Raw genomic sequence first — 13,381 nt, 5'->3', positions numbered from 1 at the left:
CAGAATGGGGTCAGGTGCTTTCCCTACAAGGTTCAACATGCAGAGTGCCGTGGCCTTGCCTGTGAATGAGCCCCTGCTGTGGGCAGAGCAGGTTCACAGAATTCCAGGATATCCTGAGGGACCCCCAAGGATTGACCCCAAGCCTGACCCTGCCCAGGACACCCCAACAATGCCACCCTGTGCCTGAGAGTTGTCCAGATTCTTCTTGGCTCTTCCAAGGCTCTGGCAGCCTTCGGGCTGTGACCACGTCCCCGGACTGAGCTGCTGAGGCTGCAGGTGATGAKCTCCATGGAGGAGATTCCAGTGGTGGTGGAGGGGATTTGCCTCTGCCAGGGTCAGGCTGGGACCCTGGGCTCAGGTTGAGAGCAGTGCAGGGAACTTTGTGACTGCTGAGCATTTTAAAGGAATCCTCTTGTTGGTGTCTCGTGATGAGGGGTCCCATCCCTTCTTCCAGGCAGTGGGAGGAAGGGAAGAAGGGAATTTTGGAGTAGGTGGGAAATGGAATAAGGAGAATAAGGAGAATAAGGAGAATAAGGAGAATAAGGAGAATAAGGAGAATAAGGAGAATAAGGAGAATAAGGAGAATAAGGAGAATAAGGACATGGAGTGATTGAGGTGTGAAGGAGAGACCATCCCAGCACCTTCAACCTTTGTGCAGTGTCCACCCTGCAGCCCCAAAAGGAGAAGGAACAATCCAGCCACACTCTGCTCTGCTGCCCAGCTCTGGGCGTGGCACAGGGTGAACCACTTGGTTTATAATGGCAGCGACTTTGCTTTGGCTGAACCTTGGAGGAATGGTTTATACAGGTTAYTGGACCATTCTGACCTTTTGCCTGCTCTGTCAAAGACCATAGAAAAGATCCTGCAGTTTATTTTTTGTGGGGCCAGGGACTGACCGGCCATGCATGGTCATGGCTTTGATAAAAGCCGAAGTCCCAACTGGAACAATAAATTAATTTTGGCAGCTCAGGTACATATTGCTCTTCTCATTCAATAGCCAGCTCAGTCACTTCTCCATTTCCACCAGTGGCAAAGGGAGGCTCAGGGTTTGGGAATTCCTGATGCCAGGGCTGAGCACAAGGCACTGGGGCACGGCACCTCCATCCTGCAGCAGGACAGGGCTGGGCTGTGGAGCAGATCTGGGAAGGCTTTGCATGATTGGTCACATGGATTCAAGCTGCAGACCACAATAAAATTACATTGATAAACTTTCATTCATAAAGCCTTTCTCATATATTGTTCCCTCTACAGAGAAAACAAATGTTTGTTGTGAACTTTGGATGTCTTGTTGTACTTCTCACATGCCCCGTTCTCCCACTGTCAAGACTCAGTACAAAAAATCTCTACAATTTCCATTCTTCCTTTTTGGCTGATCTTCAAATGATAATTTTAGCAGTGCAYAAAGTTTTCCCATTTGCCTTTGTATTTGCCCTAAAGTTTTATTACTATTTGGGCACATAAACCACTCAGCAGGCAGAGTCACTGCTGTGACTCAGCCCCTGCTCCTTGCACAGCTCATTCTCTGCATTCCCCAGGTACCCATTGTTACCTGTGAGCTCTCATCAGTCTCASATGAGGTTAATTGAAAGGCTTTTTGCTGTGTCTCATCATCTGTCCGTGTTCCTGGAAATGATCATCATGCTTATCTGCTGGGTTTTTCCCTTTCTTCTGGAGTTTCCCCAGCTGTGTCACCCATCTCTGCTCCACATCCAGAGGCTGAAAACGAGGAGCATCCCTTCATTTCCTGACTGGTTTGTGCTTAAATTCCCAGGCTGGCCAGSGCATGTGACCAATCCCCCCAAGCATTTCTTACCACAGGCCACGTGCTTTTCCCCTTTTAYGAAATAACAGTAGTAAATATCCCAAAGTTCCACTTCAATTCTCTCCTAGATGGGATGATTTCTTGGCTGACGATCTGATCTGAGTTACTGGGAGTGTTTTATACTGGGATGTGCTCCCAGTGATGGAGATTCAGACAGCACCATCCTCCCTGCCTGTGATGTGTGCTGGTGCTGGCTTTGTTCTCGTGCTCATCATGCCTTTTGGCTGCCTGTTTGTTGTGGCCACTGTGTTTCCATGTTCAGATTTGGGGTTATCATGTGGCTGTGGAGATGTGGGGACCCCCTGCGCTCTGCCTGCCKCTGCTGTGGCTTCCTGCTAACCATGTTTGTTGTGGGGGATAATCTGTGGTGATGTTTCTCAGCTTGTTCCTTTGCTCTGGCTGCTTGATGTTTGCATTGCAGCCGTAGATTTCCGTGGTAAAACGAAGAACAAACAAGCTTTCCCTTTCCAGTCATTTGTGAAACTCAAACATGATCTGGTTCAGCACGACCACGAAAACTTGGAGATCAAACCCAGGAAATTGAAAGGGTCCCACAACACAGAAATTCCCTTCTTCCGCCTTTCCCCGTTGTCTCTCCGCATCCAGATTCCTGCTGCCAATTCCAAGCAGAAGGGAGGTTTGTGCATTGCTCAGAGGGCTGCTTGTGCTCCCACTGAGTGGGGTGGGACAGCACCTGAGCAGAGCATTGTTTGGTCATAGAAGTTCAGTGGGCTCTAAAAATGCAAATTCATGTCTTTATCAACCTCATGACTCCATGGCTCTATTATTTTTATCATAAAAGGATAAGATTTGTTCCTTGGAAATGGAGAGGAAGGATGGGGGGCCGTGGTAGATATTTATAGCAAACTTTTTCATGCAGAGAAAAAATGATGTTTTTGAAAGGCTCTGTTTTGGTGATTTGCTTGTGAGCTCYGTTCCACTCATTTCCCCCAAGGCTCCAGTGCCAAACATCTCCCTTTACCTGTTCAGATGAAACCAGGGGGGATCAGGGTTTTATGAACACAGCATTTTTCCCTAAAGATAAACCCACCACATAATCAGGATGAGAAAACAAAGCTGYGAGACATTAAAATGAGACATTGGGAAGCTCCTTGAGAATTCTTTTCCCCAAATCTTTCCTTCTTGTCAGAGTCAGAAAGGCCCCCTTTGCCTGCCCCAGCCACGATCAACAACACTGCAATTCAGACAGCTGTAATCAGCCCTAATAGGAGCAGAAAAGCCCAGTGCCACGCGTTATTATGCCTCAGCCCCTGTAGTGCCGGTATCCGGAACCTCACTTGTGCTGGGATAACAGTAAACAGATGTCAGGGCTGCAACACTGAGTTACCCTTTAAAAACCCATGGATTTTTACAGTTCTTGTTAAGGCCCCTTCTCACTGAGTGCTTTTTCTTTCTCTCTCTCTCTTTCCTTTTCTGCAGGGTTGTTTTATTTCATTTTTTGCAGGCTCAGCTCCCTGGGCTGATTCACCGTGCGGCTCCGTAAATAGTCGGATTGGCATAATTGAGGGGTGAACGGGATTTGGGAGTGAGTGGCTGGTGATTGAGGAAGRAGGGGGAGTGTGATGGGATAAGCCAGGCTTACCAGCGAGAGCAGTGTTTGTGGAACCACGGCTTTTCCAGCAGGAGCCACAAGTCTCCTGGAGCAGCAGAGAAATGCTCTGACCACTGGAGGAGCGAAACCCTGCTCCTCGGGCCAGGTGCTGATATCATCACTCGGAGAGTTTTGGCTCKGGCCCCGGCCCTGTGCAGGCGTGTGTGCCCATCCCTCAGCACACGGAGCTCTTCAGTGGGATTGGACACGGGATTCTGTAGGGTGACTGCTCTAAATACCTTTGACATCGAGGCAAAGAGCTGCCCCGGCTGCTGTGGTGCTGAGCTGGCTCTGAAATACATCTTAAATACTGCCTAAAGTATGGCARAGTTGGGATGTTACACCAAACACAAATCTGGGGATTTTGAGGAGAAACAACAGTTTTGAGCATGGTAGGGTCACACAGATGGTTTGGTCTGTTGGGTGCTCCAACAGAAGAAAGAGGTGGGGGAAAGAGAGGAGGAACCAGGGGGGGTGGAAGCACAGATTTTCGACTGTTTTCAGCTGGTTGTGAGGTGGCACCTCAGTGATTGGGTTTCCTGTAACATCCACCCCAGGGTGTCTGTAGGCCCTGGCCTTGCTCCCTGCATTCTCACCACTCTCCCGTGCTGTTCTTGCTGCCACAGAGTGAGCTGAGTCAATCAGAGACTCACAGAATGGTCTGGGTTGGGAAGGACCCTCAAAGATCTTCTCATTCCAAGCCCCCTGCCATGAGCAGGACACCTTCCCCTCAATCAGACTGCTCAGAGCCCCATACTGTTTTGAATGCTTCCACCTCTCTGGGTGACCTGAATCAGCTGGTCCTGGGAAAACTGAGTCCTGCRGTGAAGAAGAAAAATTTTTCTTGCTGTTCTGACCCATTCTGGGCCTTYCTCACTGCCAAATATGACCCTGAAGAGAGCAAGGGATAATGGGCAGAGAAGCAGAAAGGTAAGCAGGCAGTGGAGAGCTCTTCCCGAGCAGGGGGAGGTTCTGTGAGTGAGCTGTGAGCCAAGGAGGGTGAGTCTGGCCCTTTGGAGGGACTGGTCCAGCCCTCAGCCGGCCACTGCTCTGCTTTTGGCAGCCTCAACCTTGTCGTCAGCTCTGCCCACTTCTTTGCAGGCAGCCCAAAAGTCTGTAATTTGTAGGTGTTAACATTTTAACCATGAATGGGTGTCTCTAGGCACACCACCACCATGGAATGGCTTTCAACAAAGGGTGTGGGCAAAGAGAAGTATTTGCTTTGGGTCGTGAGTGGTATTGAGGGATCTTCTCCAGAGAGGGAGGGCAAGGAGTTGTGTTGGAGCTCTGTGTTCTTTTCCCTGGGCTGGAGCTCTCTGTCCTTTTCCCTGGGCTGGAGCTCTCTGTCCTTTTCCCCGGCCCACGGGGAGAAGCCACAGCTTTGCGTGTGGATGTGGGCAGTGATGCATTCCTGGGCCATGTGCACAATCCCTGCCAATGGCCACAGCACTCTGCTCATCAGCCATCAGGAGGTTTCTCACCCTTCCTCGAGGGAGGACGCTGTGCTTCCCAAAAAGCCCCCAATGGATGTGACTGTGTTCATCCTGTCCTGTTGTGACCGTTGCTCTTCCTGTGGCTGTTTTGCTCCTCATTATCTCCCTGGGAAGAGGTTGTTCTCTCGAGCAGCAACATCCCGAGCCCAGTTTGGTTCCTGCAGCGTCCAAATTTCGTGGGGCTGTTTCTGATTTAGCAGCCGCCTTTGCAGGGCTGTGAGGACACTCCACGCCATGCCAGCAATGTCAGATGGGCTCTGCCCCCTGCTCCGGAGCTGCAGAAAATGTGTGAGAGATTTCCCCACTGCTGGCAGGCATTGTGTTTGCCTTCCTCTTTGGGGGTGGGAGAGATTTGGGGGAAGAAGTTAAAGAGCCATAAAAGGCCTTCCAGCAGGATGCTGGGATGGCAGTGTTCCTGCCTATGTTCCCACATTGTTCCCAGCCTTCTGTCAGAGCCCAGCTGCAGAACACAGGCCTCCAAAACRTGAGGGACATTCCCTGATGAGTGACACACGTGATGGCAGCTCCCCATGGCCACAGCCACTGGCTGGGTGCTGGAGAAGAGGAGGCTTAGGGTGACATGGCCGTACCCAGCAGCACAACTTGGACCCTGRGCTGCTGCAGGGCTGGACCCGGACCCATCTGTGGTTCTGAGGGTTTGTGAAAGGCTTTTCCTTCTTGGCAGCCCTCTGAGAATACCCTAAAAGTGGTCAGCATGGGCAGACAGGTAGCCCAGTGTCCCAGGGATTGTGGAGAGAAGGCCAAGGCTCCCAGGAGATGGGAGTGCAGGAGTCGCCTCCAGCAGCAGAGAGCCTTCGCTGCTAATGCTCCCAGGGAGSGAACTTGAGGAAATGCTGGGGTAGGAATCAGTAGAGCTGGCAACAAATGTGCATTTCATTTTATGAACATTTCATGGTGAAACTTAAAACTTCCACCAAATTTGGGGGACTGGATGGCTCAGGGGATTAGTAATGGGATACAGAGCCTTTCATCTCACCAGTGCCTTTTCAACTGCGGCTCAAGTCAATACCAGCGACTGAAAGTTGTTACCATCTGATGGCTTATGTGCAATGAGCTGATGGTCTCCGTGCATTTCCTGGCAGTCAGGTATCTGTGGCTGACGCACACAAACACCCCAGAGAAGCCTGGCTGCTCGCCAGCCTCGTTGGCAGCCTCTGGATGAGTCTGAGAGTGAAATATCCCATTTGCTTTTAGCTGGGAGCTCTGTCAGGTACCGTCCTGGCACGTGCAGTGTGTGAGAAACGCGGGGTGGGGAAGCACTGGGTTTGTGKAGGCATCTTCCATCTGTCCTGTGGTCCACCAGGAACACCCTCTTGGTGCAAGGACCTCCTCTTTGGATGCTCAGCCCTCAGCAAAGCTGTGAAGGACAGGGAATTCATGTTTTGCCAACAGAGGGAAGGTATTACGGCACAGGGCTTTGTGTTCAAAGCAATGTCACTGCTGTTCTGCCCCTCCCCAGAGTGGTTCTGAGTGGAACACRTTTTAACCAGCATTTGTTTATTAATGCATCTGGGATGTGCCTCTAGAGCAGGGCTGCACCATCATCCCCATTTCCAGCTGGGSAAACTGAGGCAGGGAGAATCCAAATGAAGGAGCAGCTCTTCCAAGATAAAAGATTCAGGAGTTTGTGGGTGCTGACCCTGTGCCAGGCCCAGTAATGGGTTTAGAATCGCTGTGCTCTCTGCTCCTCCCTCAGAACATCCACCCTTGCTCCTTCCACCATGGATCTGAAAGAGCCCCTAGAGGAAGCCTTGGAAAGGCTTGGGGGATGTGTTCTTTCCCATCTTATGCTCTARGGACCTCAAGGTTAGGGCAGAGTTTGGAACAAGGAGACTCCTAACAAAGTGTGGATTTTGTTGGTTCGGTTCCAAGTCGTGATGATGGGATGAAGAAYGGGTGAAGATGAGATTGATCCTCTGGTTGATAACCGGTTACCAGCCCTGGGGCTGGCTGTGGTGACACTCCCTTAACACCAGCAGCAATCCATGAGTACCCCCACCTTGGAGAATTCCATCCCAGTGTCTAGCAGGAGTATCCCCTGGCTTTGGGTACAGCCTGCTGTGAACTGTTCCTCTCAGGAATATCTGAGCGCAAGTGGCAAGGGGTGGGGTGAGCCCCTGTGCCCCACTGGCCTTTCCACRCTCATATTGAGCCAGGCACAAACTGGCCACGGGTAAACAAATGATGTCAACTCCCCTTGGCGTTATTTTTAAGCACTCTGTATACATTACTCATCTCTRTGTATCTCTGGACTGTTCCTTCTACCCCTCCCACTGCCTCTCAATCACCCTCAGAGCTTTTTTTTTTTCCTTTTGGTTAAAACCAACATCTGTAGATTTGTTCTCGACAAAAATAAAGCCATCCATCTCCTGTGCTCTGCCACCGTGTCATGTGAGCTCAGGAAAACGGGCTCGGTCAAGGTTTACAGTAGCCGTGGCTGCCTGCAGTGGGAAAGGCACTTATCTGCGAGGAGTGTTCGCAGTTCTCAGGAATGCATCCTTCCCTCGGACCGAGGGGGTGGCTTTTGTTTATCCTCTGGCACACAATGAAATGATGGGAAAACATGCTTGGATGCACTGCAGTAGTAAGGTGGGGCAGGGCAGTGGTTAAAAATGGAACAGAGCCTTTGATCCCCGGCCAGAGCAGATGACTCCCAGCGTTTGGGCTTTGGGGTGGACGTCATGTTCTTTCTCTCCATCACAGATGGGAGAGTTCCCCTCCTACCTAGCAGGGGGAATTAGTTCTCCCAGGCAGGCCTGGAGGAGAGAGGAATAACGAGTGAGGCTGGAAGGAAGGAAGTGGTTKGGGATAAGTCATGCCTGGCTCAGGTGGGTGCTGGAGGAGGGGGTGTGAGTCCGAGCCTTCCCAACAGCCTGTGGCTCCATGTGGCACATCCTCAGATCCCAAAGCTTCACGGCAAAGAGCAGCTGAGCCTCTGGGCTTGGTGAGGGCTGCAGGGGCCCAGCAGTGAGTCATGGCAGAGGCTGGGGTTTGGGACAACRCTTTTCCTGTTCATCTCCCCCAGAAAACACAACAGAAACTCCGTAATGCAGGAGATAGCCTGGGGCATACCACAGCTCCAGAGGGCTCTCACAGGAGGCTCCGAGTCCTCCTCAGATTCCCCAGCAGCCAGGCCAGGTAGTAAATAACCCCACGAGTCCAGAAGATCGAAGGGGCRTGATAGAAGGATTACGTGCCTGCGCTTAGTCCTGCTCTGTCCCGGATCTGGAGCTCCAAGGCTCCGGAGCGCTGACTCCTTGGAGCCAAAGTATATCATCTGTTAAGTCTCTGGCACGCCAGGCTCGCTTTAGAGCGAGCAAATTGAAGGTCATCTCTCAAAACCTGGTTAATGCCAGATGCCAAAGTAGACGGAGAGGRAAGCAGAGGGATGATGGATACTCAGATGTGCAGATCAATGTATGGCTCGAGGCGTGTTTGTTTCTGCCCCGCTTCAGTTTCTGTAGCCGAGGTTTATTGTTTTTATTATTTATAGTGCTGGGGGAGGAATCCCGCGTGTTTGAATTTATTCGCTGCGCTGCGCGGCTGATTTGGAACGCGTCCTGTTGTGGGTTTTTGTTATTCTTTTGCTGAGGAGCTCGGCAATCGCTTGGCACCGATGGCAGGAAAAATAAAAGAAAAAAAATAAGAAACCCCCTCCGGATTCCGTTTCACCGTTCACCTTTTCAGCACTTGGCCACTGTGCRCACGTTGGGAATGGCCGAGGGAACCTGTCTGGCCTGGATTCAAAGGTCCTGGGTGGAATTTTAGCACATGGCTGAGGGTGAGAGTGCCGTGCCAGCCGTGGGCACGGTGAGGATGGCTCCGGCTGAGGCTCCGGAGATGGAGCACGGCAGCTGCTCCGYGGCAGCACGGGAGCCAGCGGGGAAAGAGGATCCATTACATTGCAAGTCAGCTTTCAACTCGCCTCAGGGTTTGAACGTGAATCATTCATTCCACTGGGGAGATGACTGAGGGCTCGGGGCAAAAAAAAAACCCTAAATCCACTGGAGAGCTGCAAAGGAACATCCCAGAGATGTGAGCAGGGCTTGGACCCGAGAACTTGGGCAGCTTGGAGGCCTTCTTCRGATGCTCAACCAGGAGTCTTGCTGTTCTCTTTTTCTTGAGCAGCTCGGGACTCTGGACTGGTTTCCTCCTTGTATTTGTGTGTTTTTGTGTCTCTGGCTGTCAGAAAAGACCTGTAACCACACTCTGGATTTTTGCTCCTGACCTGAGCCACGGCTCCCCTGCAYGGAGCTGGGTCCTGTCTSTAGTGGRGTGGGAAGCCCCAGGAGGAGGGARGGTGGTGTGAATTCCCTTTYTGAGGTACCACATGMAGGCAGAGCTGCTTTTGTCACCCTCTGAACTGGGGTTGGGGAGGTCCCAGTGCAAATGTTGGCGAGGTTTTGTCCCTTTGTCACAAGGCTGAGCCTGAGTCAAGAGATAAGATCACAGCACATGCAAGAGTAGGGCTGGGGAAGGAAACTTGCCTTTTCTGCACAAGACTCTTCTTAAAATCAGGTCTCTGGAGGTGCTGAACATTGACTCCCATGGTTCTGGGCAAAAGATAAAGGTCCCCCCTCAGYCTCAGTGTTCCTCAGCAATTCAGCTCTCCCGTGAATTCCTCCTTCACAATGCCCCATGGCAGGGGTTTCCCCAGTCACATCTCTGCAGCTGGAACTCACAGCTCAAGCTGAACGGGACACACRTCCTCAGGGCACAGGGGACAGTTCTGGCCTCTTCAAAAAAAAAAAAACAAAAACAAAACAGGTTTAAATGCAACACTGAGGCCAGGAAACCCAACCTGCATAGCCTGGAAGCTTCACATTGTGAGTCAGCTGAGGCCTCCTTAATTCAGCGGCTCTGCTCTCCCCTGGCATGAACTCCACTTGTTTTCCTTGTTATGTGTAAACCTTGACACTTGGCTGCTCCTGWCTTTTCATCTGCACTGAACTTGAGACCCAAACACAGACACTTTGGCTGAGTGGACACTTCAGGAGAAATCTGAGCTYGTGTCATTTCTAACTCTTCACTTGGACTTGGGGGATTTGTTTCTCGCTACTCTGCATTTTGGGAAGAGACACTGCTGCAGGTCCCTTCTTTGTGTCCTCTCTTGTCTCATTTCCAAGATGTTGGAGGGGGAGGAAGTGCTCAAATGCTTGTTTTTTAAAGTGTGCAGCATTGCCCTTCCAGTRAGTTCTAAGGTGTGATAACTGTCAGCATCAACATGTGTGTTTGAATTATTCCGCCTATTTGACTGTTGGAAATACAGGGGATTCCTGCTGATTTCAGTGCAGGCTGACACAGGGAGACCAAAGGTGGCCYTGACCCACTCCAAACTCCTTGGATAGGAATCAGCTTTGCACCCTGTGTTTTTTTTGGAGTGACCCACCAAGGTTGATCCATGTTTTTATTGCCAAATTCAGCACACTGCACAGCACTGTGGGTCTCTGTTGAGCTGCTCCCAGTAAAACTGGTCCAACCTTTCTTCTCCCTCTGCTCTGTGTAACAGGTTACACTGAAAAGAAAAACCAGATTTTGGCTGAAATCAAAATATTCTTTCCCAAGCGTGTCAGCTTCAACTGAATTTCCCAGCAGATGACATTGGCATGACTTCCTTTGCCTTTCACGTTTCGTTTGCAAAACATCAAAAGGCTCTTGTGTCAATGGACTGGGATCTTGTCACTTCAGCACCAGCATTTCACTTCACCCTGTTTCTGTGTGACTGAAAATGAGTTCTTTGGTGTTACAGTGAGCAAGGGGATTGGTGACCCCACCTTTGGAGGGAGTGGATGRTGCCTCTTCCAAAAGGAATGCAGAGACCGTGGCTTTGGAGGGAGGGTAGGGCTTCCCACCACGGTGACTTAGAGAGGGAGCTTGGGGCAGGAACTTCATAGTCTTTGATTTTCAGCACCAAACTGAGTTGTTCTYGTCATAGCATGGCTCTGGTTTTACCAGAATGGCAAAGATGTGGTTTTCTTCCTAAGAAAAAACTCTGGGACTTTCTACTTTGTGGAAAACTTCAGAATCTTGGCTGAGTTTTCCTCAAATGGGAGCCTGAAGTGCGTTTAATCACATTGGAAATTCTGACAAGGGTGTGAAAACCCTGACCTGCTCCTGAGGAAATCACCTTGGATTGCAACAAATGGGTTTATTTTTTGTTTGAACCCACAGAAGTGTTTGAAACAAAGATGTTCTCAAGGCTTTAAGRAGCACAGCTCCCCCAGCTTTGGGGCTGCTGAGTGTGTCCTGTTTTTTCATCCCAACACACCCCTTCAAGGGTTTTATTTCAATAATACTTGTTTAAATGCATTAAGTTTCCCAGAAAGGATAAAGAAAGATCCTTCCTCTGTGTCCCTGATGGGGACAAAGGCAGCCTGAGCTGTRAAGAGCAGGTGAAGATTCCTTCCATTGACATGAGATCAGTTTTCATTGSTCACTCCTTGGCTTCCAGGCCCATCGGTGTTTCCAAACCAAACCCCAGAGGATGATTTCCCCATTTATGAGGCTGAATTGCTTGTCTGTGCTCCTAAATTCCCTGCATTTGTTTGCTTCTCAGCCAGCACTGTTTCTCAGCAGGTGCCTGTAGTAAAACCACAGAGCTGTGAATGAGAGCACAGACAGTTCTTTGGAGACGCTTTATCTCCCTCGTGGGTGCYGCTGGGGAAGGTAAAGGGAATTCTCCTGTTTTTTCCCTGGCTTTGGTTACAATCTCTGCTCAGGGCTGTTAAGCAGGGCACRCTCCTTCCCTTGTGCCTGCGCTCCAGGCTGGGGTTTACTCAATCCAAAGATATTTGGTTGCATTTTGAATGAAAATTACATCTGAAACCAGTTTTATCAGTTTCCTGGAAGATGACAGGGAGAAAATATGTGAAAAATGTCTTTTCACCCCTGTTGGGTTTTTTTTTTTTTTTTTCCTTTGTCCTTTGTCGCCCATTGCATCAAGCTTCCTTATCATTTGACCATGAGAAAATGTTTTCACCCAGTAAAAGAGAGGCCAAACCCTGATGGGTTTATTAAGGGGTGACTGGTGTGACCGGAGATACCTCATCTGGAATGTCATCTCTGGGACCTGCGCTTGGGGCTGCCTTTTATTTGCTTGGTGGTGATGATTTGGGGCAGGGAAAGAGACACATTTCTCCTGCCCACCCCAGCTCTGCTTGCAGGTAACAGAGGAGCAGCCAGCGCCATTCCCAGCTCCTCATTCCCCCACCACTCAGACAGGGAAGAGCAGCAGGACTCTCCTCAGCTGCTCTGGGGCTCACAGTGTGAAGGAATGAGGGAGTGTTTGACAGCCYCTGACTCTACTGCACAGAAACAGAGCAAGAAACCTTCTCACTTTCAGTGCCCTCCCCTCCAGGCAATATATTTTTCCCGTTTCTCCCAGTGGATGCAGCTTTAGTGTCTGTGTAACACCATATTAGTTAGGTCACTTCGCAGCTATGAGGCCGTTGTGTGGATTCCCTCTCTTCCAGGAATTCTGCCGATGAATCATCAACACTTAGGGCYGGGGTTTGATGTCTTTATTCACACTTAATGCTCGTACTTGGCCGCAGAACTAATCCCATGGAATCCAATGGGACTARCTGCGGGGTTCTTTACTATTAAATCTTTGGCCTTTTAACAGGAGGAATGGGTTACAGCCAGATTTGTGAATAAAACGGAAAGGCAGTCCCGGCTTTCTGAGGGGTTAGGAGGCGTACAGGGCTAAAATGTTCCTGGTGAAACCTAGACCCATGTGAAAATTCCCTGCTAGCTGGCTTTGTTGTAAAGCCTTGGATGTGATCCCCTGGGGAAAGGCAGCCAGACCCACCTGGCCTCACTTCTCACAGGGACCGCTGGAGTTGGGAATAAATTACATCCCAGGGTGGGGTTTTGGTAGTTCGTTTCATTCGTTCCTAATCTGTGTAATTAAGATGCTTCAGAACAGAATTAATTGTGTTTCCAGAGTAATAGCTTGTTAATGCTGGACGTGGCAGGATGTTCTGTCTCATGCTGAGTGCCACGGGCTGTGGAAGATGCAGTTATGGGGATATTCAATCCTGCTCTCCAGGAAGGAGTATGGGATCTGATGAGGATGCTGGTTATTTGTAGGAAAGCATTGCTCTGCTCTCCCCTCAGATTCTAGGTAGAGTTGTCTGAAGATGTGCAGGCTTCAGTTTGGCTTTCTTGGAGGGTGGGGGAGTGAGTACCATCATCTTAATTTTCCCATGTGGGAAAAAAAAAAATTGTCTGAAAAAGCAGCAGCACTGTCATTGGTCTCAACAGTATCTTGGTAATTGGTGCTTGGTGAACTTCAGATGTAACATCAATTGATTTGGATGCAATATTGGGAAGGAATTGTTCCCTGGGAGGGTGGGGACRGTGCCCAGAGAAGCTGTGGCTGCCCTGGAGTGTCCAAGGCCAGGTTGGATGGGGTTGGAGCAGCCTGGGACA

This window comes from Malurus melanocephalus, unplaced genomic scaffold (genome assembly GCF_030028575.1).
Source record: "Malurus melanocephalus ecotype Western Australia unplaced genomic scaffold, MMel_1.1 scaffold_219, whole genome shotgun sequence".
Lineage (NCBI taxonomy): Eukaryota > Metazoa > Chordata > Aves > Passeriformes > Maluridae > Malurus > Malurus melanocephalus.
Note: the sequence above shows the minus strand (reverse complement) of the source record.